This window comes from Neoarius graeffei, chromosome 1 (assembly GCF_027579695.1).
Source record: "Neoarius graeffei isolate fNeoGra1 chromosome 1, fNeoGra1.pri, whole genome shotgun sequence".
In the NCBI taxonomy this organism is placed as follows: Eukaryota; Metazoa; Chordata; class Actinopteri; order Siluriformes; family Ariidae; genus Neoarius; species Neoarius graeffei.
The window spans coordinates 26,881,882-26,905,693 of record NC_083569.1 but is presented as its reverse complement, the minus strand read 5'-3'; the positions used below and the strand labels follow the sequence as shown (position 1 = coordinate 26,905,693).

General features: G+C 45.4%; 2 non-coding genes and 1 pseudogene across 2 annotated transcripts; 2 read left to right on the top strand and 1 right to left on the bottom strand.

Moving 5' to 3' along the window:
- Positions 1–2,013: 2,013 nt before the first annotated feature.
- trnad-guc (transfer RNA aspartic acid (anticodon GUC)) lies at positions 2,014–2,085 on the bottom strand. The gene has a single exon. It is a non-coding gene; the product is annotated as a tRNA-Asp (tRNA).
- Positions 2,086–10,840: 8,755 nt separating this feature from the next.
- On the top strand, positions 10,841–10,955 carry LOC132896196 (U5 spliceosomal RNA). The gene has a single exon (XR_009655964.1). It is a non-coding gene; the product is annotated as a U5 spliceosomal RNA (small nuclear RNA).
- A 4,825-nt stretch (positions 10,956–15,780) lies between these two features.
- Positions 15,781–16,701, top strand: LOC132887065 (uncharacterized; annotated as a pseudogene).
- Positions 16,702–23,812: the final 7,111 nt, after the last annotated feature.

Below are 23,812 nucleotides of genomic sequence, written 5' to 3'. Positions count from 1 at the left end.
ATGGTTGTCTATGTGTCAGCCCTGTGATGACCTGGTGACTTGTCCCCCGCCTTTCTCCCGTAGTCAGTTGGGATAGGCTCCAGCTTGCCTGCGACCCTGTAGAACAGGGGGTGTCAAACCTGATCCATAAAGGGCCTTGTGGCTGCAGGTTTTCATTCCAGCCATGCAGCAGCACACCTGACTTGGCTCATTCAATCAACTGAACTGTCTTCACACAGTCAAATACTTGCAGCCACACCCACCCTTGAGTTGATTGAATAAGCCAAATCAGGGTGCTGCTGCATGGCTGGAATGAAAACCTGCAGCCACACGGCCCTTTATGGATCAGGTTTGACACCCCTGCTGTAGAAGGATAAAGCGGCTAGAGATAATGAGATGAGACACTCTGCCTAGTGGCCAGTGTTAGTAATTACCAGTCATACACTCCGCCTTGTGGCCAGTGTTAGTAATTACCAGTCATATACACCGCCTAGTGGACAGTGTTAGTAATTACCAGTCATACACGCCGCCTAGTCATACACCAGTCATACACACCGCCTAGTGGCCAGGGTTAGTAATTACCAGTCATACACTCCGCCTAGTGGCCAGTGTTAGTAATTACCAGTCATACACTCCGCCTTGTGGCCAGTGTTAGTAATTACCAGTCATACACACCGCCTCGTGGCCAGTGCTAGCAGAGCCCCATATGCATAGAGTGTGGATATATAAAGAAACTCATCGAGTTGTTTTCTGATGGTTTCGGTTCTGTGCCACCACAGGAAACCCAAGAACTGAGTCGTGAGAAACCCATCGAGTTGTTTTCTGATTTCTTGCCATGATGAATTTCATTGTACCGCTTACCTTTAACTGACAAGCGTAATTTTATCATTTAAAGAAGTGTATGCTTATTTACATATCTGATTTTCTTTCAGCTCACCAGCAACCAGTTACTTTCTCTTTTGGATGAAAAGAAGCCCAAAGATTCCAGCCTGCAGAAATTGTCTAAAAATACAGCCAGATGGCCGATCACTGGAGTTAATTCTGTCTCAACATACTATATTATGTGCATTATTCATTTTGATAACCGTGTAATAAGGACCTGAGACCTTCATGCAAAACGTGCACACTTCTAAAAAAATATGTTCATCTTTTGCAAACAAACTATAACTCGAGAAAACTCTTTAATGGTCTTTCTAGTTTCATAACACAGTTTCTTAATATTAGTATGTTGATAATGCTGATGCTGAGTGTTTTAAATATTTCCTCAACTGCACTTTTTTTTTTTGACAAAACCTCGATCATCTTTTCAAAGTTAAAGCTCGAATCCCCGGAGCTCCATGTGCTGCATTCGGATGAGGAGTCCGTTCCCGGGAGGTTCTAATCCCACTGGGGTTTTATCCCGGGGTTTTGTACCGGGCAGCGGATTCAATGTATTATATTTAGTTTTCAAAATGATATTATTTTTCAAATATGTTTTTTTTTTGTATTCTTGTCTCAGCAATGGTGAAATCGAATTTGTAAATAAAATCAGTGCCCTGACTCTACTCATCAGGCCAGAGCTATTCTCTTTCTGTGTCTGTTTTGTACAACATAAGGAAACAGTATAGTAACTATAACGGTAAAGAAATAAAACAAGAGAGGCTGGCTATGATATAAGAAAATTCTACAACCCAGACACAGATGGGCTTTTTGGCAGTGCCTCAATCTATATACCTGTATTACCGCTTAAAACTATCCCTATGCCATTCTTGAGGTCTCAAGGCATTTAAAAACAAGAAGTGAGGCCATGGTTCTGCACATCTCCTTTCAGTACCTCGCTCAAGGGCACTTCAGCCTGAGACCAGCCCATGTTAACTGAACTACATGTCTTTGAACTGTGGGGTTAACCAGAGCTGACACAGGGAGATTCCACACAAACTCCACACAGAAAGGCCCCCACCAGCCGCTGGGCTCAAACCCAGAATCTTCTTGCTGTGAGGCGACAGTGTGACCCACTCCATCCCCCTGCTGCACAAGTTAATAAATTTTTAAAGTCTCCCCATCAGGGAATCGAACCCCGGTCTTCCGCATGACAGGCGGAGATACTGTCCACTATACTAACGAGGATGACACAATAACCTTCATTTATCAATCTAACGTAGAAACCAGCGCAGATCAAAGTGTAGCAATCACCGTATGACAGGGTTTCTCTTCCGTTTATGAGGGAAAGGAACATACACCCTCCCGACAGTCAATGCGTTATTCGCTTAAAACACATTTGCAAATTGGTAGAATGAGTTAATCATCACATGCAATATTTGCACTTAATCAAATGAATGTATTATTATTATTATTATTATTATTATTCATGAGTTAGTACAATTCTGAACTTCAAATTTTAAAAGTCTGGACTTTGGAGAGATGATGGATCTCTTTTGGTGGAACACAACGGGGCAAAATATTGTGACTCTAATGTTGACCGGAAGTTGGCGCCACTGGGGGTTGGCATTGGGTTTGTTGGAGCCATATTTATATTCAACTTAGGTTTGTAAAACATGTTGCCATATAGTTACTCAATGCATTTTTATTTAGGTATATAACTTATTTTGTTAGTTATACTTACCAGATGTATACCTGCCTACCTGAAACTTTAACTGATTTCTTGCCACATGACTGCGGACACGCCCCATAGACGTGCCGATGGCGCGAAGTCTGATATTTAATTAGTGCTTCCGGCTTGTGTTTGCTAGGATGGCAGTAGATAGGAAAAGTTTTCAGACCGCAGAAACCCAGGAACTCAAGACGTAATTACTGTTAGAAATACTTTACTTTACTTTCTTTGTTTGCAACTGGAAAGAGAACCGGACTGGATGGAATAAAAAACAACACCGACTTTACTTCATCTTTTCCGTGAGTGCTTGACTGCGTGTTGGGAACCACTTGCTCCATCCTCACTTGGCGTTCTGAAAAACGCCATAACAAAAGTCTGAAAACTCCGAAGCCCCGACAGTAACAAAGGACTGCTTTGAAATAATTCGAATTACGTGAGGATTTATCAGTGGTTGGACATTAAATTGATGCTTTCCTGTGGAGCTTAAGAAAGCGCAAAAGAAAGCAACGAAGCAAACCGGGTGAGTCGCATTTCTCTTGGAAGTGTTTATAGCCACTTGAATAACTCCAAACATGAAAAGGACTAAATTGCAGTGATTGTGAACTGTACAAACTAATCACAATGTCAGACAAAGAGAGTGAGATGGCAGAAGATCCAGCCGATATGTTAGAAACCCGAATCGCCTCACGCAGAGGGAAATTGAGCGTCTGCACAAGACGAATTAATGAGATACGGACATTGCTTGCGCAAAATGTTGATGTGGCACATGTAGATGATAATGTAAGGACATTGCTCTTAAGCATTGAAGGCTTTAAAGCCGTGCACAAATTAGTGCAATCAATGATGGACGATGAGGAGTTGGAAAGTGAAAATGACTGGTTTGAAACCAAGATGCAGGACATCCAGCACTTCCTCAAAGAAGTTGATTCATGGAAGAACGAGCAGCGAAAATTGCAGTCGCTAGTCAGGCCAGAAGACAGTATTTCGGTTCCTTCTAAGACCTCTAAAACATCCAGAACTTCATCGGCAGGAAAAATGGCATTAGCCGAGAAGGCAGCATTACACTACGTTCACACTGCAGGCTGAAGTGACTCAAATCCTATTTTTTCGCCCATATGTGACCTGTATCTGATCTTTTATTGACAATATGAACGACACAGATCCGATTTTTTCAAATCCGACCCAGGCCGTTTGGATATGTGGTCCTAATTTCGATTCCTATCCGATCTTTTCATATGCGACTTCAGTCTGAACCGCCAGGTCACATTCATCCGACTTGCACGTCATCAACAAGCCACAAACATCATTATTCTGCGCTGAAGTAGGCGGTGGGTCTCTCAAAAAAAGTTACAACAACATGGCGCATGACATCAATACGACTCCGCACCCACATGTTCCTTTGAACGGAGGTTGCAGTCACTACCCCGCAGAACGCCTGAGCCAAAACCCTTGCCCTCTTCCTTCTCAACCTCCTCCTTAACATCAGGCTATTGTGCATGTTCTGGCTCCGTCGCAACAACAACTGCATCATCGCCAGGTACTCCATGCTGGCTACTGTCATACACAGGAAACTTTAGATTACTTCCGTAAACACTGGCCATGCTCACTGCGTGTGACATCGTCGTATCCTGCAATGCACATGCGGAACACTTTTAGGTCGCTTTTCGTTCATACTGAGGATCACATACAAGTCGCATATATTTGTTAATGTGAACGACCTCACAAAGAAATCGGATTTCACAAAAAAATCGGAATTGAGTATTAAGCCTTGCAGTGTGAACGTAGTGTTAGAGGCGTGTAGTAAGGCGCTGCCAGCACTGCACGCGCTGCAAATGGAGGAGATGGCTCTTAAATCTAAGCGCGAGAGCTTGGAGCTACAAATGCAGATGGCAGAGACAAACGCTAAACTGAAGGCGCTCAGTGACAGTGAGGAACAAGAGGATGCAATGAATGCATATTTGGAATCCAGCAAAGCACAGCCCGTGGAGCCAACTCCGCCGGACGTGTCTGCCCTTGAATTTGCACCTGTGGCAACTGTTCCAAAAACACCGCTTCAACGGGCGGTATGTCAACTACACAGCAGCTCCATGGATACTGGAGCTGCCACCAGGAACCAACGGACACCACAGGGAGTAACGAACACCAGTTCTACAGACACGGAGCTGCTGCATAGACAGAGGGAGCTTACTGAAATTGTGGTGAGGCAACAAAATCTTTCATTCCTACCCAAAAGAGATGTGCTTGTTTTTAGTGGTGATCCTTTGTCATTCCAACCTTTCATTCTGGCTTTTGAACACTCAATTGAGAAAAATACAGATGATTTTCGAGATAGACTGTATTTCCTGCAGCAGTACACTGACGGTCCAGCCAAAAATATTGTGCGAAGCTGCATGCATATGGTTGCCCGCCAGGGCTATGATGAGGCAAAAAGGCTACTGAAAAAACATTTCAGGAATGAAACAAAAATTGCAAATGCATACCTGAACAAGGCTCTTAATTGGGCACTTTTAAAACCTGATGATGGAAAGGCTCCGCTTGAATATGCACTGTATTTAAGGGAATGCCTTAATGCCATGCAAAATTTGGACCATTTAGATGAACTGAATGTGGCATCCAATCTAAAGCTTCTGGTCTCCAAATTGCCCTACAAACTGCGTGAACGCTGGCGAACTGCAGTATACGAAACATCCCAGCAGAACAACACTCGAATTAAATTCCACCACCTCGTGGAGTTCTTAGATCGCCAAGCGAATATCTTGCTCCACCCAGTCTTTGGTGACATCAGAGATGCTTCAGCCTCTAAACCAGTCTCAAAGGCCAAACCGAGCACAAAGACTCTGAAAGGTGGTAGCAGCTTTGCAACCTCTGTCGCGCCAGCTGATGCTCAGGTGGTTCAGTCAGCTAAAACACAGCAAACCACCAATTGTGTTTCAAGTTCATCATCATGTAGCTTCTGCTCGGGTAAGCATGCCATCTCTGACTGTGAAAACCTAAAAGTACAGACACATGAACAAAAATTGGACCACCTAAAGAAAAATGGGCACTGCTTTGGGTGTTTAAAGAAAGGCCATCTCAGCAAAAACTGTGTGAAAAGAGCCATATGTGACCTGTGTAAGTGCAATCACCCCACCCTACTACACATCAACAGTGTGGAGGCTGTCAAGACACAAACATCTGTCAACAGTGCGCTGATCTCAGCTAGTTATGCTACAGGGGCCAGTCACTGTGTATTGGCTATTGTGCCAGTACAAGTCAAGGCAGCCAAGGGGTCTAAAACCATCAAGACCTATGCGTTCCTTGACCCAGGCAGCTCAGCAACCTTCTGTTCTGACAACATCATGCGCCAACTCAACGTCAACGGGCGCAGGACTAAGGTCGCACTGAGAACAATGGGACAGGAGCAGATGGTGAGGTGTCATGAGCTCACAGGACTGGAAGTGGGCAACATTGATGGCAGTGTGTTCATTCAGTTACCCACAGTGTACACGCAAGCCAAAATCCCTGTGTCAAAAGACCACTTGGTTACACCTGACGACCTCAAGAGATGGCCATACCTAAGTGGCATAACACTGGACAGCATTAATGCTGATGTAGAACTACTGATTGGCATGGATGTATCTAAGGCAAAGGAACCATGGGAAGTCCTAAATAGCCAAAACAATGGACCATACGCAGTCAAGACACTACTTGGATGGGTGGTGAATGGTCCACTCAGTTCTTGCTCTGCTGTGGAAAGAAGTGGAAAACAGTCCGTCACAGTCAATCAAATCTCATTGGAGAACATCAAGGATATGCTCATGAGGCAGTACAACCACGATTTCCCTGGAAAAGAATCTGAGGAGAAAAATGAGATGTCTGTTGAGGACAAAAGATTCATAGATGTGACAACAAGGTCAGTCATGCTCAAAAATAACCACTATTACTTGCCTTTACCTTTTCGTGATGAACATGTCACTTTGCCTGATAACCAGCAGATGGCGGCACAACGAACAGTGAGTCTGTCAAGAAGATTCAAAAGGGATTCTGCTTATGCAAACGAGTACAAAACATTCATGGAGGATGTGCTCAGCAAAGCCTATGCAGAAATGGTGCCAGCCAGCCAGGTGCAAAGAAATGACGGCATGACCTGGTACTTGCCACATCACGACGTGTACCACAAGCAGAAAGGCAAGCTGCGAGTTGTATTTGACTGTTCTGCTTCTTTCAAGGGCAAATCACTGAATACAGAACTTCTTCAGGGTCCGGACCTGGTGAACCCACTGCTGGGTGTTCTGTTGAGATTCAGAGCAGAGAGGATTGCTGTAATGGCTGACATTGAAGCGATGTACTACCAAGATCGTGTACAGAAACATCACCGTGACTTTCTCCGATTCCTCTGGTGGCCACAGGGGGACACGAGCAAGCCATTGGAAGTATACAGGATGAAGGTTCATCTCTTCAGTGCTGTGTCATCACCAAGCATCGCCAACTTTGCCCTGAAACAAACAGCAGTTGACAACGCAGAGCAGTTCAGTGCAAAAACACGACACAATCAAGCACAGTTTTTATGTAGATGATTGTCTCCAGTCCATGGCTTCTGTGGCAGAGGCAATACAGCTTATGCAGGACCTCAGGGAAGCATGCACCCTCGGAGGATTCACCCTGAACAAGTGGGTGAGCAATAGCTGTGAAGTCCTTGCCACAATACCTGAGAGTCACAGAGCCACGCTTGTGAAACAGCTTGATCTGGACAGAGAAAAAACACCTCTTGAAAGGGCCCTAGGAATCCAGTGGAATATTCAGAAGGACACACTCACCTTTAAAGTTGCCAACAAGACCACAGCACTCACAAGGCGAGCTATCCTTTCTGTCGTGAGCTCCATCTACGACCCATTGGGTTTCCTAGCACCCTTCATTCTTAAAGCCAAGCAAATTCTGCAGAAACTGTGCATTGAAAAGTGTGAATGGGATGAACGCATTCCAGACGAACTCTCCAAGACGTGGCAAAGATGGATGACTGAACTGAATCAGCTGCACAGATTCGAAGTGGACAGGTGCGTAAAACCTGAGGGTTTCGGCCCAACAAAGACTGTTCAGTTACACCATTTCTGTGACGCCAGTGAAGCAGGTTATGGAATGGTGACTTACCTCAGTCTCACGAACAGCTGTGGAGACATTCACATTGCCTTTATACTGTAATGGCAAAATCCAGAGTCATGCCACTTAAACAGATGACTATTCCCAGACTGGAGCTTGCTGCTGCAACACTGGCAGTGAAAGTGGACAAAATGCTTCAGAAAGAACTGCATATGAACTTGCAGGACTCCACTTTCTGGACTGACAGCACAACCATGCTGAAATACATCCACAACAAAACCAAAAGATTCCGCACATATGTTGCCAACAGGATTACAGTAATACATAGCCTTTCTCAGGTACACCAGTGGAGGTATGTCAGCACAAAGGACAATCCGGCAGATGACGCCTCACGTGGACTCCATATTGAACCACTGCTGATGTCCACTAGATGGCTCCATGGCCCTCACTTCCTCTCAAGAGGGGAATCTGAGTGGCCTGATACACCTGAGGATCTGAGCTACATACCCACCTGTGATGCAGAGGTAAAAACCATTGTTACTGTCAGTCGTGTCCAACTGGAAACTAATGCAACTTCTTCCCTGATTTAGTACTTTTCATCCTGGAAGAAGCTCCTTAGGGCTGTAGCCTGGCTGCTGAAGCTGAAACGCATCCTTCTGCTCCGAAGTAGAAAAGGAGACAATATGACATCCAAACTTAAAGGTGAGCAACAATGTTTAAATGTGGATGATCTGGACGAAGCAGAAAATGCAATAATTTGCTATGAACAGCAATGTTATTTCAATGCTGAGCTCCATCTCCTAAGAAAAGGCATGCCAGTGAACACGGACAGCTCCATATTGAAACTAGACCCAATACTGGAGGAAGGCATCCTGAGAACTGGGGGCAGGCTGAGTCAATCGTCCATGCCGGTGAGTCTAAAAAACCCAATTATTCTTCCTAAAGACTCGCACGTATCCAAACTCATCCTGCGTGACATACATCACCAAGTAGGACATGCAGGAAGAAACCACATGCTCTCCAGGCTCAGGCAAAGGTTTTGGCTTTCCTCTGCTAATTCCTCTGCAAGATCTGTCATTAAGTCTTATGTGTTTTGTAGGAAAATACAGGCCAGAGTTGGAGTCCAAAAGATGGCAGACCTGCCAATGGAACGAGTCACTCCAGACTTACCTCCCTTTTCTCATGTAGGCATTGACTACTTCGGACCTATTGAGGTCAAAAGGGGCCATTCCCTTGTGAAGAGATGGGGTGTTATTTTTACCTGCCTGGCGAGCAGGGCTGTTCACCTGGAAGTGGCGAGTATGCTCAACACAGACTCCTGCATTAATGCTATATGGCGTTTCCTTTGCAGGAGAGGGCCAGTGCTCACCATTCGAACTGACTGTGGTACTAACTTTGTTTGTGCTCAGAAAGAATTACAGGCTGCTGCAGACCAGTCAGACCACCAAAGAATCCATGATGCTCTGATGACCCACCACATCAAATGGCTGTTCAATCCTCCCTTTGCTGCACACTTTGGCGGTGTGTGGGAGCGACTCATCAAGCTGGTGAAAAAGGTACTCCTGTCAGTCCTAAAGCAACAGACACTTGATGATGACATGCTGCACACAGCCCTCTGTGAAGTGGAGTCCATCCTCAACGACAGACCCATAACAACTGTATCCAGTGACCCAAATGACCTTGACCCACTGACTCCCAACCACCTGTTGCAGCTGAACACCAAACCCCTGCTGCCCCCTGGTGTCTTCGACAGAAATGATCGGTACAGCAGAAGGAGATGGAGGCAGGTGCAATACCTGGCCGACCTCTTCTGGAAGCGCTGGACAGCTGAATACCTCATGCTGATGCAGCAGCGGCAGAAATGGACTAGTGCCAAAAGAAACTTCAAAGAAAACGACGTGGTGGTCATCGTAGATCCAACATCACCAAGAAGCTCCTGGCCTTTGGGCAGGGTGCTGAAACCTTTGCCAGGGCCAAAGGGCCTTGTGAAGAGCGTCATGGTGAAAACTAAGACCAGCATCATCCAGAGGCCGGTCGACAAGCTGTGCTTGATCTTAGAAGCTGAGGAATCGGCTTAAAGGTCTGGCTGATTCTGCCAAGCCCATGAGCTATGAGCTCCATGTCTTTGCACGCACCCACATATCCTGACAAACCTACATACTTTGATTGCGTGCCCACACACCAGCCCATACATGCATACATGGACTTTCACTTATACAGCACATCTACACTCATTGCTATGCACATACATGGACTTCTCACTCATGCAGCACACTAACACATTGACTCCCAAGAGTCAATGGACTGCGTTTTTTTGGACACCTTTTTTTCCTTTTTTGGACCCATACCCATGGACTTTTGGGGGGGATTGGGCTCACTATGAACCCTATGGACTTTGGGTTTTTAAAAAAAAAAAAAAACCTACAAAAAAAACCAGAAATTACAAAAAAAAAACCTGTATTGTCACGTATTGTAAAATTTCACTCTCAAACACTGTTTGAAACTGATGATTTGATTTTGTGACATCAGTTAGGTACTATGTATTTTGACTAGCACGTTATGGCTCCATATATTGTTTGTTTGTTGTAATTGTCATCACGTAGTATTGACAATTAGGGGCCAGTGTGTTGGAGCCATATTTATATTCAACTTAGGTTTGTAAAACATGTTGCCATATAGTTACTCAATGCATTTTTATTTAGTTATATAACTTATTTTGTTAGTTATACTTACCAGATGTATACCTGCCTACCTGAAACTTTAATTGATTTCTTGCCACATGACTGCGGACACGCCCCATAGACGTGCCGATGGCGCGAAGCCTGATATTTAATTAGTGCTTCCGGCTTGTGTTTGCTAGGATGGCAGTAGATAGGAAAAGTTTTCAGACCGCAGAAACCCAGGAACTCAAGACGTAATTACTGTTAGAAATACTTTGCTTTACTTTCTTTGTTTGCAACAGGAAAGAGAACCGGACTGGATGGAATAAAAAACAACACCGACTTTACTTCATCTTTTCCGTGAGTGCTTAATTGACTGCGTGTCAGGAACCACTTGCTCCATCCTCACTTGGCGTTCTGAAAAACGCCATAACAGGGTTTCTGTCCCCACCAATGTTAATACTAAACCTACGCCCTTGGCTGAGAGTCTCACAGCCTCCAATCCAGTGTCACTAACCTGATCCAGTGTTCAGTGCAGCTCAGGTTTCTCTTCACTGACGTGCAAATCTTTCACCTTTTACTAAACATTTCCGAGGAGAGGGATGTTAATGAGCTCAGCTTATTTTTGCAGGCTTTGCTCTGGTAGAGCTGGACATGTTTCATGGTCAAATGTTAGAAATATCGAACCTTTTGCATGGAAACCACACACACACACACACACACGGTGACATCTCTCTTCAAAAGGATCCAGCTGTTGGGGGCGGAGTCTAGCTGTGTTTACCTTTCTGGAGTTTAATATTTGGAAGTGGTTTATTTAAAGCTGTTGACTACAGCAAGCTACCTACCCCTTCTTTTTCTGTAAATAAGTGTTTTATTAAGCAAATTTTTATAACAGAGAGCTAAAATAGGGGCTTGTTCTATAGTATTGAAGTGTCTCCAAGAATGGAGTTTTTGTTCAAGAAAGATACCTTTTTTTCTTTAGTAGATGATTTCAATGTTTGGTATGTTTTCCTTATAAGAAGAGTAGCAAGATATTTTACAGTGAGAAATTAGTGTTAGGGCTGGCTTTTACTATTCTATGCATCTTCATGGTGTTGGAGTAGTTCTAGAAATAGTTATCTTAAAAAAAATTCTTTCTTTGCTTGGTTTAACTTTTCTCCATGCTCAACAAGCAACTGGACTGTTAGTCTGCAGTAATTCTTTTCCCTACTTTTTCATTAAACAGATCACACAACACCCCCTACCCCTTCTTTTTTATTTATCTATCTATCTATCTATCTATCTATCTATCAAGAACGCTTGTTGGCCAGACATTTCTCTGCCTGTTTGCAATGGCTAACAAAGGTGCAAGAGATGGGCCCAGGCCACCTTACCCTATACCAGCTTTTTGGACCTCCAATACAGTGTTCTCACTGATGCCACCAAAACATGAAAGTTCTGGATGTGTGCAATATTAGAGATATTGATTTCCATAAACAAACAATGCTTGCATTTCATGCAGAAAAGAAAAAAATCTTGATTTTTGTAATAGTATTGACTAAAAACTTTGCAATAAGAAGACAGAAGCTGCTAGAAAGTATGTAGAAAGCCTAGAGCCCAGTGTAAGAGCCTGCTATATGGTGAAATTGCAGTTAATCAATAGTCTGGAACCATATGAAATGGGAGAGGAGCTGAGTAAAGACAGCGCATTGCTGCTGGCTGTGACATACCCACACATCATCAACTACTTTTTTTTTTTGCTAAGTCCCCACACTGCTGAGGATCTGAAGTGTTTCAAGGGACTAGAAGCTTATTACCAGATGTGCTGTGGCTGGGTCAGGGAATGAAAAGCATGGAAATTTGGTGACACATATCTGGTGAAAGCAAAGGTGTGTACTGTGTACATTACATGTACAGTGATATACTGTAGGTCATGAATCACATCCCCTGTGGGCCTACCTCAGCTGACAGCAGAATGCTGATTGTGATTTTTAACTTTAGCTTCCTCTCAAGAGAACATACAGAAGCACCATCACAGCTAGACAGTAGAAATATGGTGTCATGTTTAATTTTCAGGCATTGATCAAAACTTAAAAAAAAAACACCTCATACCTGATACAAAGTGAACTGAACACGCTCTTATGTTGTGTGGATTTTTGTCGCTCAGATCTTGGTTTAGTTTGGCAAGCCAGAGACGACGACACTCCTCTGACAATTTTCTGGTTTCCTCCCCCTGATTTTCAATTATTTTAGGTAATCGGTAGAAGTACAGATGTTTCTCACGATCTGAGCGATTGTGGCAACCCAAAACTGTGCAAGTTAGGAGAGGTTGAATACAGAATCTTGCTTTATGCTGACAACATATTACTGTTCATTAATAACCCTGAGAATTTCATCCCGACTTTAAAATAAATCATAAATCAATTTGACCTGATTTCAGGGTATAAAATTAGCTATAACAAGTTGGAGGCCTTACCATTTGGGTGACTTGGGGGACTCGGTAACTCCTGTCAGTTTCCTTTTCAGGTGGTCAACCTCAGGTTTTACATATCTGGGCATCAGAGTTTCAGCAGACATTAAAGAGCTGTATAAACGAAAATTGAAAGCAATTGTAACATTTGTTAAAGATAACCTTAACAGGTGGTTTGATCTTCCGATGTCTTGGATGGGTAGAATAAGTTTGATTACAATGAATATATTTCCCAGGATATTATACCCTATGCAAATGTTGCCACTTAAGATGAATAGGAAAGTCATTTTAGATGTTGAAGGATCTCTGTCAAAATTTATATGGCATGGAAAGAAACCTCGGAGAAGGATGAAGACCTTACAGATGTCAAAAGACAGTGGGGGTCAGGCACCTCCCAATTTCCTTTACTACAATTGGGCTCATAATGCCCGAATAATATCAAGCTGGCTGAAAAATGTGAGTTGGAGATACTGAGGTCAGTCAGCAATTCAAGAAATAAAGACAAGCAAACTGAAAGGAATCTGTGATAGCTAACTTTCACAGCTCATCAGAGGAGCATATCAGCAGAAAAATAGTGTACAATGAGTTGATTTGGTCATTGTTGCAAACAATGCCACGGTTGTGGGTTTAATCCAAATAGTGGCTGTTTTCACAGATGTGCTGCTTTGAATTCGGAGAAAGAAATTTGATCTTGACTTGGCTGAAAGTGCAGATGATTCAGATGGTTTGCAAGATGACAAGAAAGTTTTTTCTCTCTAAAATGCAAGCAAGGTGGCAGTTGCTGCTTTGGAGAAAGTGGGCATCGATCCCACTACCTTTTACAGGCGAAGCAAGCGCTCTACCACTTGAGCTAAATCCCCAGCAGTGAGTTAGGGTTTGTCCAACTAAATACCGGGAGTTTCCCAAACTGCCCTTCCTGACCTGCTCGTTGCTCTCTGGAACCATGCCTGAGTTTCCATTGGTTGTTTGTTTATTTTCAAGTGAGCGATTGCCCAGAAGTGGGTATTATTCTGGGGGAGTGTATTCTGACTCCCATTTGCTTGAATATCAGTTGGTGAGCTTCAAGGGTTTTGCCACTAAAACAACCCAATCTCCTGACATGGAGTCCTTGGCATGCTTCTCACACTTTTGGGGGCATGCCTCAGGAAGCATTTGTTGCTTCATTGTTCATTGACAGCAGTTGGGTAGAAGGTGGTGAAAAGTGCCTTTTCAGGACAGATGCAAGCTTTTCATCAGCAGGTTTAAGAATACAAGCAGGTCTCATCTCATTATCTCTAGCCGCTTTATCCTTCTACAGGGTCGCAGGCAAGCTGGAGCCTATCCCAGCTGACTACGGGCGAAAGGCGGGGTACACCCTGGACAAGTCGCCAGGTCATCACAGGGCTGACACATAGACACAGACAACCATTCACACTCACATTCACACCTACGGTCAATTTAGAGTCGCCAGTTAACCTAACCTGCATGTCTTTGGACTGTGGAGCACCCAGAGGAAACCCACGCAGACACGGGGAGAACATGCAAACTCCGCACAGAAAGGCCCTCGCCGGCCACGGGGCTCGAACCCGGACCTTCTTGCTAATACAAGCAGGTAAGCATCGTATTTTCACTTTGTAAAAGCTGTCTAAGCTGACTTTGCACACAAGCAAGAGTTAGAATTTCATAGTGGATGGTGGGACTATGACAACCCTGTTGAAAAATGTGAGTTGGAGATACTGAGGTCAGTCAGCAATTCAGGAAATAAAGACAAGCAAACTGAAAGGAATCTGTGTTAGCTAACATTCGGAGCTCATCAGAGGAGCATATCAGCAGAAAAGTAGTATGCAGCTAGTTGATTTTGGTCATTGTTGCAAACAGTGCCAAGGTTGTGGGTTTAATCCAAATACTGACTGTTTTCACAGATGTGCTGCTTTGAATGTGGCAAAAGAAATTTGATCTTAACTTGGCTGAAAGTGCAGATGATTCAGATGGTTTGCAAGATGACAAGAAAGTTTTTCTCTGTTAAAAGCAAGCAAGATGGCAGTTACTGTTTTGGAGAATGTGGGCCTCAAGCTCACTACCGCTTACATGCTAAGCAAGCACTCTACCACTTGTGCTAATTCCCCTGCTGTGTTTGAGGGTTTGTCCAACTAACTACGGCAAGCCCCCCCAAACTGGCCTTCCTGGCCTGCTCATTGCTCTCTGGAACCATGCCTGAGTTTCCACTGGTTCGTGCAAAACGTGCACACTTCGAAAACAATATTTTCATCTTTTACAAACAAACTATAACTCTAGAAAACTCTTTAATGGTCTTTCTAGTTTATAACACAATTTCTTAATATTAGTATGCTGATAATGCCAATGCTGAGTGTTTAAATATTTCCTCAATTGCACTTTTTTTTTAACAAAACCTCGATCATCTTTTCAAAGTCAAAGCTCGAATCCCCGGAGCGCCATGCGCTGCATTCAGACGAGGAGTCTGTTCCTGGAAGGTTCTAATCCCACTGGGGTTTTATCCCGGGGTTTCGTACCAGGCAGCGGATTCATTGTATTATATTTAGTTTTCAATATCTCATCTCAGCTCTCATCTCATTATCTCTAGCCGCTTTATCCTGTTCTACAGGGTCGCAGGCAAGCTGGAGCCTATCCCAGCTGACTACGGGCGAAAGGCGGGGTACACCCTGGACAAGTCGCCAGGTCATCACAGGGCTGACACATAGACAAAGACAACCACTGACAAAGATTACGCACTTCCTGTTTCCTGAGTTGTTCGCGCCGAGTCCTTTTTCCCGCGAGTGCCGGCGTTAATTACTAATCCTTTTTTAACTTTTTTTCTATAAATAAATTTCCAGTATCGTCTTCATTTTTATTATACTGTCGCTTTCATTTTTGTACTTTTCACTTTCGCTTTCCTTTTTCCGGTTTTTTTTTTCCGGTTTTTTCTCTTTCTTTTTTCGGAAGAACGCCGAGACCGGAAGCTTTCTTTTTTCTCCTCCTGTGTAAAGTCCACAAGCGGAGGCCATCTGATCTGCTTTAATATCAACAGATCTTCATTTAAGGTACGTGAATCTTTTCATCATGGCACACCTTCAGCCTGTTCAGTGTGCTGAGTGCAGGATGTTTAGTCATTCTTCCTCCGTCACTAGTGATAGCTCTATTAGCTTTACTTGTGATAAGTGCAGATTAGTTAGCTCTCTGACGGAGAAGATTTCAGTGCTAGAAGCGCGTGTCCAGGCTTTAGAGCAGGTTAGTGAGCGTGAGAACAGTGTAGTTTCTGTTAGGGAAAGTCTGGACGCCCTAGGTGGAGTTAGCAATCCCCCAACTCCGGCATTAGAGCCCTTACAGCGGGGCGAATGGGTGACGGCTCGGCGGCATAAGCGTAGAGCCAAAGCTACCGCTGAGGCTCGCCCACGGGAGCACCACTCCTCTCCGCGTCACGTGTCGAACAGGTTTGCTCTCCTTAGTGATGCACCCACTGAGAAACCTGAAAGAGCTCTGGTTATAGGGGACTCTATCATACGGCACGTGAAATTAGCTCAGCCTTTAGGGGCACCAGCAGCTTTAGTCAGGTGTATACCGGGAGCCAGGGCGCCGGACATAGCAGGTAATCTTAGGGTCCTAGGCAAGCACAGGTTCTCAAAGATAGTTATCCATGCAGGAGCTAATGATATACGCCTTCGTCAGTCTGAGGTTACTAAGAGTAACTTTGTTTAGAGGTGTTTAAATTAGCGAAGGCGATGTCCGATGCTGTAGTATGCTCTGGCCCCATCCCAATGCGGCGTGGCGATGTAGCTTACAGCAGGTTATGGTCGCTGAACTGCTGGCTGTCCAGGTGGTGCTCTGAAAACAGTGTGGGCTTTATAGATAATTGGGCTAATTTTGAGGGCACTGCTGGCCTGTTAGGGTGGGACGGTATCCATCCCACTCGGGAAGGTGCTGCTCTCATTTCCTGCAGCATAGGTCATAGTCTCAGAACAGGCCTAGTTAATTTCTGACAATCCAGAGCCAAGGCCAGGGAGCAGACGAACAGGCTAAACCGACTGTCTGCTAGCTGCACAGAGTCGTCACTCAGGGCCCACTACATCGAGACTGTGTCTGTTCCCCGAGCTCAACAAAAAGGTAGAAATTTTCAGAGAGTTTGTTCCAGTAACCTAATCAATATAAAATTAGATCAGACTGACTGTACAGCTGCTGCCAGCACCTTTGATCTAAAGGTGGGGCTATTAAATATTAGATCTCTTACATCTAAAGCGCTAATGGTTAATGAACTCATTACTGATCAGGAGTTTAATGTACTGTGTTTAACAGAAACATGGATTAAGCCAAATGAATATATAGCATTAAATGAAGCGAGTCCTCCTGGATACAGTTATATACACCAGCCTCGTCTAACTGGCAGAGGAGGAGGCGTCGCGGTTATTTATAACGATTATCTAGGTGTAACACACAAACCTGGTTATAAATTTAATACATTTGAAGTTCTTCATACTCATATAATGTATGTAGCCTCGAAAAATAAGTCTACCCAGTTAATTCCATTGCTTATTATTTACAGGCCCCCGGGGCCATATTCTGAGTTTCTTTCTGAATTTGCAGATTTTATCTCAGATTTGGTTATTTCCTTAGACAAAGCTTTAGTTGTCGGAGATTTTAATATTCACTTCGATAACCCAGAAGACCCTTTAAAAACAGCGTTTGTGTCCATCTTAGATTCAGTCGGGATTAAGCAGAATGTCATAGGACTTACCCATAATGGTGGTCACACCCTTGATCTAATACTAACATTCAGATTAAACGTAGACAATATAGTCATACTTCCACAGTCTGAAGTTATCTCAGATCATTGTCTCATCTCATTCAAAATATGTCTGAGTAATAATATATGCACCTCACCACGCTACTGTATTAAACGTACTTTCACGTCAACTACTGCACAGAGCTTTATAAATGATCTCCCAGAGCTGTCAACTTTGATTGGGTCACTGTCAGCCCCTGCAGAACTCGATCAGGCAACTGAATGCTTAGAGTCAACATTCCGCCATACTTTAGATAATGTAGCTCCTCTAAAAAGGAAAATGGTCAGAGACAAAAAATTAGCACCCTGGTATAATGATGACACTCGCACATTAAAACAGACCACTCGAAAATTGGAACGTAAATGGCGTCAAACAAAATTGGTAGTGTTCAAATTGGCGTGGAAGGAGAGCTTCCTGAAGTATAAAAAAGCTCTTAGTGCTGCGAGATCAACATATTTCTCCTCCCTAATAGAAGATAACAAAAATAATCCTAGATTCCTATTTAATACTGTAGCAAAATTAACCAGGAATAAGTCCACTATCAACACATGCACACCTGCAGTATGTAGTAGCAACGACTTCACGAATTTTTTTAATGACAAAATTGAGAATATCCGACAAAAAATTCAAACTACTAATTTAAGGTTAGACAATGAAAGTGACCTTGTAGTTAACAATATAACTGTATCAGATCATCAGTTAGAATGTTTTACTCCCCTAAAAGAAACTGAATTACTCTCATTAATCTCTACATCAAAAGCCTCAACTTGCGTACTAGATCCCTTACCGACACATCTATTCAAACAGATAATGCCTGGAGTAATTGAACCGCTTCTAAAAATAATAAATTCTTCTCTTATGATTGGCTATGTACCCAAATCCTTTAAACTAGCAGTTATCAAACCCCTGATTAAAAAACCTGACCTTGATCCCTGTCAGCTGTCCAATTATCGGCCAATATCAAACCTCCCCTTTATCTCCAAGATCCTTGAAAAAGCTGTGGCACAGCAGTTATGCTCATATTTACATAGGAATAACATCCATGAAATGTATCAGTCAGGATTTAGACCTCATCATAGCACAGAGACAGCACTGGTTAAAGTAGTAAACGACCTACTGTTGGCGTCTGATCAGGGCTGTGTCTCGCTACTTGTGTTGCTTGACCTTAGTGCAGCATTTGATACCATTGATCATTCCATTCTTCTGGATAGACTAGAAAATGTTGTGGGAGTTAAGGGAATGGCCCTCTCCTGGCTCAGGTCTTATCTAACTGATCGTTATCAGTATGTCGATATAAATGGTGATATTTCTAGACGTACCGAGGTAAAGTTTGGTGTTCCACAAGGTTCTGTCTTGGGTCCACTGCTTTTTTCTCTATATATGTTACCTCTGGGCGATATTATTCGTAAACATTGTATTAGTTTCCACTGTTATGCTGATGACACACAGTTGTATGTCTCTGCAAAACCTGATGAGAGACACCAGCTTAATAGAATTGAGGAATGTGTTAAGGACATTAGACACTGGATGCTTATAAATTTCCTTCTGCTTAACTCTGACAAGACTGAAGTACTTGTGCTAGGACCACATACAGCTAGAAGTAAGTTTTCTGATTACACAGTAACTCTGGATGGCCTTTCTGTTTCTTCACGTGCAGCAGTAAAAGACCTCGGAGTGATTATTGACCCCAGTCTTTCATTCGAAACTCACATTGATAACATCACCCGGATAGCTTTCTTTCATCTCAGAAATATTGCAAAGATAAGAAATTTAATGTCATTGCATGATGCAGAAAAACTAGTCCATGCTTTCGTTACTTGTAATGCCTTACTGTCTGGATGTTCCAATAAGTGCATAAACAAGCTCCAGTTAGTTCAAAATGCTGCAGCAAGAGTTCTTACTAGAACTAGAAAATATGACCACATCACGCCTGTCTTATCCACACTGCATTGGCTCCCAATCAAATTTCGTATTGATTATAAAATACTACTATTGACCTTTAAAGCACTAAATGGTCTCGCACCACAGTACCTGAGTGAACTTCTGCTCCTCTATGACCCACCACGCCTACTTAGATCAAAAGGTGCAGGCTATCTGCTGGTACCTCGTATAGTGAAGGCTACATCAGGGGGCAGAGCCTTTTCTTACAAAGCCCCACTGTTATGGAACAGCCTTCCAAGTAATCTTCGGGAATCAGACACAGTCTCAGCATTTAAGTCTAGGCTGAAAACATATCTGTTTAGTCAAGCCTTTTGTTAATGGTGTTTATGAGGTAAAGGAGTAGATCTGGAGGGTCCTCAGACATAGAGTTTTTTGGTAAACTGGGATGTATGGATGCTGTCAGTCCCCACTCGCTTGCTCACTCGAGTTTGTTGACGGTGCAGTGGCTGGCTGCTTTATGTCCTGGGGCTCCCTCATGCCTGTGTTACCTTCTGGCTCTCTCCTTTTAGTTATGCTGTCATAGTTAGTTGCCGGAGTCCCTGCTTGTTCTCGGTGCAATATGTATACTGTTCCTACTTATTCAGGTGACATTGGGCATACCTAACCACCTGTGTTTTCTTTCTCTCCCCCCGCCCCCCAAAATCTGTCCCTCTGAGTTACATGGAGTCAACAGGAAATCTTTTGGTGGAGACGGTGGGGACCTCGACTGGCTATCGTAGCCTGCAGGGACATTCTGTCGCATGTCCCAGACCCGGTAAAATGTAACTGAATTGTCTTGGCCAGGCCTAAGGGTCCCATCTGCATCTCATCATTGCTGAGGAGTGTGCTCCCATCACCCAATCAAGCATCCAGCCAGAGCAGGTCATGATATATTTTTTACCATATTAACATGCCATTGTGCGTCATGCCTGATGTAAAGACTCTCGTCTCTGCGAGCCTACCACACAGATTTAATACTTGTCATTTTTAGGGCATACCTAACAACGTGTTTTCTTTCTCTCTCTCTCTCTCCCCCCCCATCTGTCCCTCTGAGTTACATGTTGATCCTGGGATTGAGATGCTGGCCTCTTCTGCCCCTCGGACCTGCTTGATCCATCCTGGTGCCCTGTGTCTGGTCGGAGTTTTATCGCCCCACTCCTGTGAAGGACGGCCCCATGAGGACAGTTGAGGGTTATACCTGTTAAAACTGTTAATATTATAGTCAGGCTGTCTGTTGTTGCCCAAATGAGGATGGGTTCCCTTTTGAGTCTGGTTCCTCTCGAGGTTTCTTCCTCATGTCGTCTGAGGGAGTTTTTCCTTGCCACCGTTGCCACAGGCTTGCTCATTGGGGATAGATTAGGGATAAATTAGCTCATGTTTTAAGTCGCTCAAATTCTGTAAAGCTGCTTTGCAACAATGTTTATTGTTAAAAGCCTCGTCTCGTCTTCTTCCGCTTATCCAGGACCGGGTCGCGGAGGCAGCAGTCTAAGCATGGAAGCCCAAACTTCCCTTTCCCCAGACACCTCAGCCAGCTCCTCGGGAAGAACACCGAGGCGTTCCCAGGCCAGCCGAGAGACATAGTCCCTCCAGCATGTCCTGGGTCTTCCCCGGGGCCTCCTCCCGGGGGGACATGCCTGGAACACCTCCCCAGGGAGGCGTCCAGGAGGCATCCGAAAAAGATGCCCGAGCCACCTCAGCTGGTTCCTCTCGATGTGGAGGAGCAGCGGCTCTACTCCGAGCTCCTCCCGAGTGACTGTGCTTCTCACCCTATCTCTAAGGGAGCGCCCAGCCACCCTGCGAAGGAAACTCATTTCAGCCGCTTGTATCCGCGATCTTGTTCTTTCTGTCATTACCCAAAGCTCATGACCATAGGTGAGAGTCGGAACGTAGATCGACCGGTAAATTGAGAGCTTCGCCTTTTAGCTCAGCTCCTTCTTCACCACGACGGACCGGTAAAGCGACCGCATCACTGCGGAGGCTGCACCGATCCGCCTGTCGATCTCACGCTCCATCCTTCCCTCACTCGTGAACAAGATCCCGAGATACTTAAACTCCTCCACTTGAGGCAGGACTTCTCCACCAACCTGGAGAGGGCAAGCCACCCTTTTCCGGTCGAGAACCATGGCCTCGGACTTGGAGGTGCTGATTCTCATCCCAGCCGCTTCACACTCGACTGCAAACCGCCCCAGTGCATGCTGAAGGTCCTGGTTTGAAGAAGCCAACAGGACAACATCATCCGCAAAAAGCAGAGATGAAATCCTGTGGTTCCCAAACAGGATTCCTTCCGGCCCCTGGCTGCGCCTAGAAATTCTGTCCATAAAAATTATGAACAGAACCGGTGACAAAGGGCAGCCCTGATGGAGTCCAACATGCACTGGGAACAGGTCTGACTTACTGCCGGCAATGCGAACCAGACTCCTGCTCCGTTCGTACAGGGACCGGACAGCCCTTAGCAAAGAGCCCCGAACCCCATACTCCCGAAGCACCCCCCACAGAATACCACGGGGGACACGGTCGAATGCCTTCTCCAGATCCACAAAGCACATGTGGACTGGTTGGGCAAACTCCCATGAACCCTCGAGCACCCTATGAAGGGTATAGAGCTGGTCCAGTGTTCCGCGACCAGGACGAAAACCGCATTGTTCCTCCTGGATCCGAGGTTCGACTATCGGTCGAATTCTCCTCTCCAGTACCCTGGAGTAAACTTTCCCTGGGAGGCTGAGAAGTGTGATTCCCCTATAATTGGAGCACACTCTCCGGTCCCCTTTCTTAAAAAGAGGGACCACCACCCCAGTCTGCCACTCCAGAGGCACTGTCCCCGACCGCCACGCGATGTTGCAGAGGCGTGTCAACCAAGACAGCCCCACAACATCCAGAGACTTGAGATACTCAGGGCGGATCTCATCCACCCCCGGTGCCTTGCCACCGAGGAGCTTGCAAACCACCTCAGTGACTTCGGCTTGGGTAATGGACGAGTCCACCTCTGAGTCATCAGCCTCAGTCTCCTCAGTGGAAGACATGACGGTGGGATTGAGGAGATCCTCAAAGTATTCCTTCCATCGCCCGACAATGTCCCCAGTTGAGGTCAACAGCTCCCCACCCGCACTGTAAACAGTGTTGGCAGAGTACTGCTTCCCCCTCCTGAGGCGCCGGACGGTTTGCCAGAATTTCTTCGAGGCCGACCGATAGTCCTTCTCCATGGCCTCCCCGAACTCCTCCCAGTTCCGAGTTTTTGCCTCCGCAACTGCCCGAGCTGCAGCACGCCTGGCCTGCCGATACCCGTCGGCTGCCTCAGGAGTCCCGGAGGTCAACATGGCCCGATAGGACTCCTTCTTCAGCTTGACGGCATCCCTTACTTCCGGTGTCCACCACCGGGTTCGGGGATTGCCACCACGACAGGCACCGGAGACCTTGCGGCCACAGCTCCGAACAGCTGCGTCCACAATGGAGGTAGAGAACATGGTCCACTCAGACTCAATGTCCCCCGCCTCCCTCGGAAGCTGGGAAAAGCTCTCCCGGAGGTGGGAGTTAAAGACCTCCCCAACAGAGTGCTCGGCCAGACGTTCCCAGCAGACCCTCACCATACGTTTGGGCCTGCCAGGTCTGTCCAGCTTCCTCCTCCGCCAGCGGATCCAACTCACCACCAGGTGGTGATCAGTTGACAACTCAGCCCCTCTCTTCACCCGAGTGTCCAAGACATAGGGTCGGAGATCAGATGACACGACTACAAAGTCGATCATCGACCTCCGACCTAAGGTGTCCTGGTGCCACGTGCACTTATGGACACCCCTATGCTCGAACATGGTGTTCGTTATGGACAAACTGTGACTAGCACAGAAGTCCAATAACAAAACACCACTCGGGTTCAGATCGGGGAGGCCGTTCCTCCCAACCACGCCCCTCCAGGTGTCACTGTCATCGCCCACGTGAGCATTGAAGTCCCCCAGTAGCACAATGGAGTCCCCAGTCTGAGCACCCCTCAGTACCTCTCCCAGGGACTCCAAGAAGGCCGGATACTCTATACTGCTATTTGGCCCGTAGGCACAAACAACAGCAAGAGCCCTCTCCCCAGTCCGAAGGCGCAGAGAGGCGACCCTCTCGTTCACTGGGGTAAACTCCAACACATGGCGGCTGAGCTGGGGAGCTATAAGGAAGCCCACACCAGCCCGCCGCCGCTCACCACGGGCGACTCCAGAGAAGTGGAAAGTCCAGCCCCTCTCGAGGAGCTGGGTTCCAGAGCCCAAGCTGTGCGTGGAGGTGAGCCCGACTATCTCTAGCCGGTACCTCTCAACCTCCCGCACAAGCTCAGGCTCCTTCCCCCCCAGCGAAGTGACATTCCATGTCCCAACAGCCAGCCGCTGTG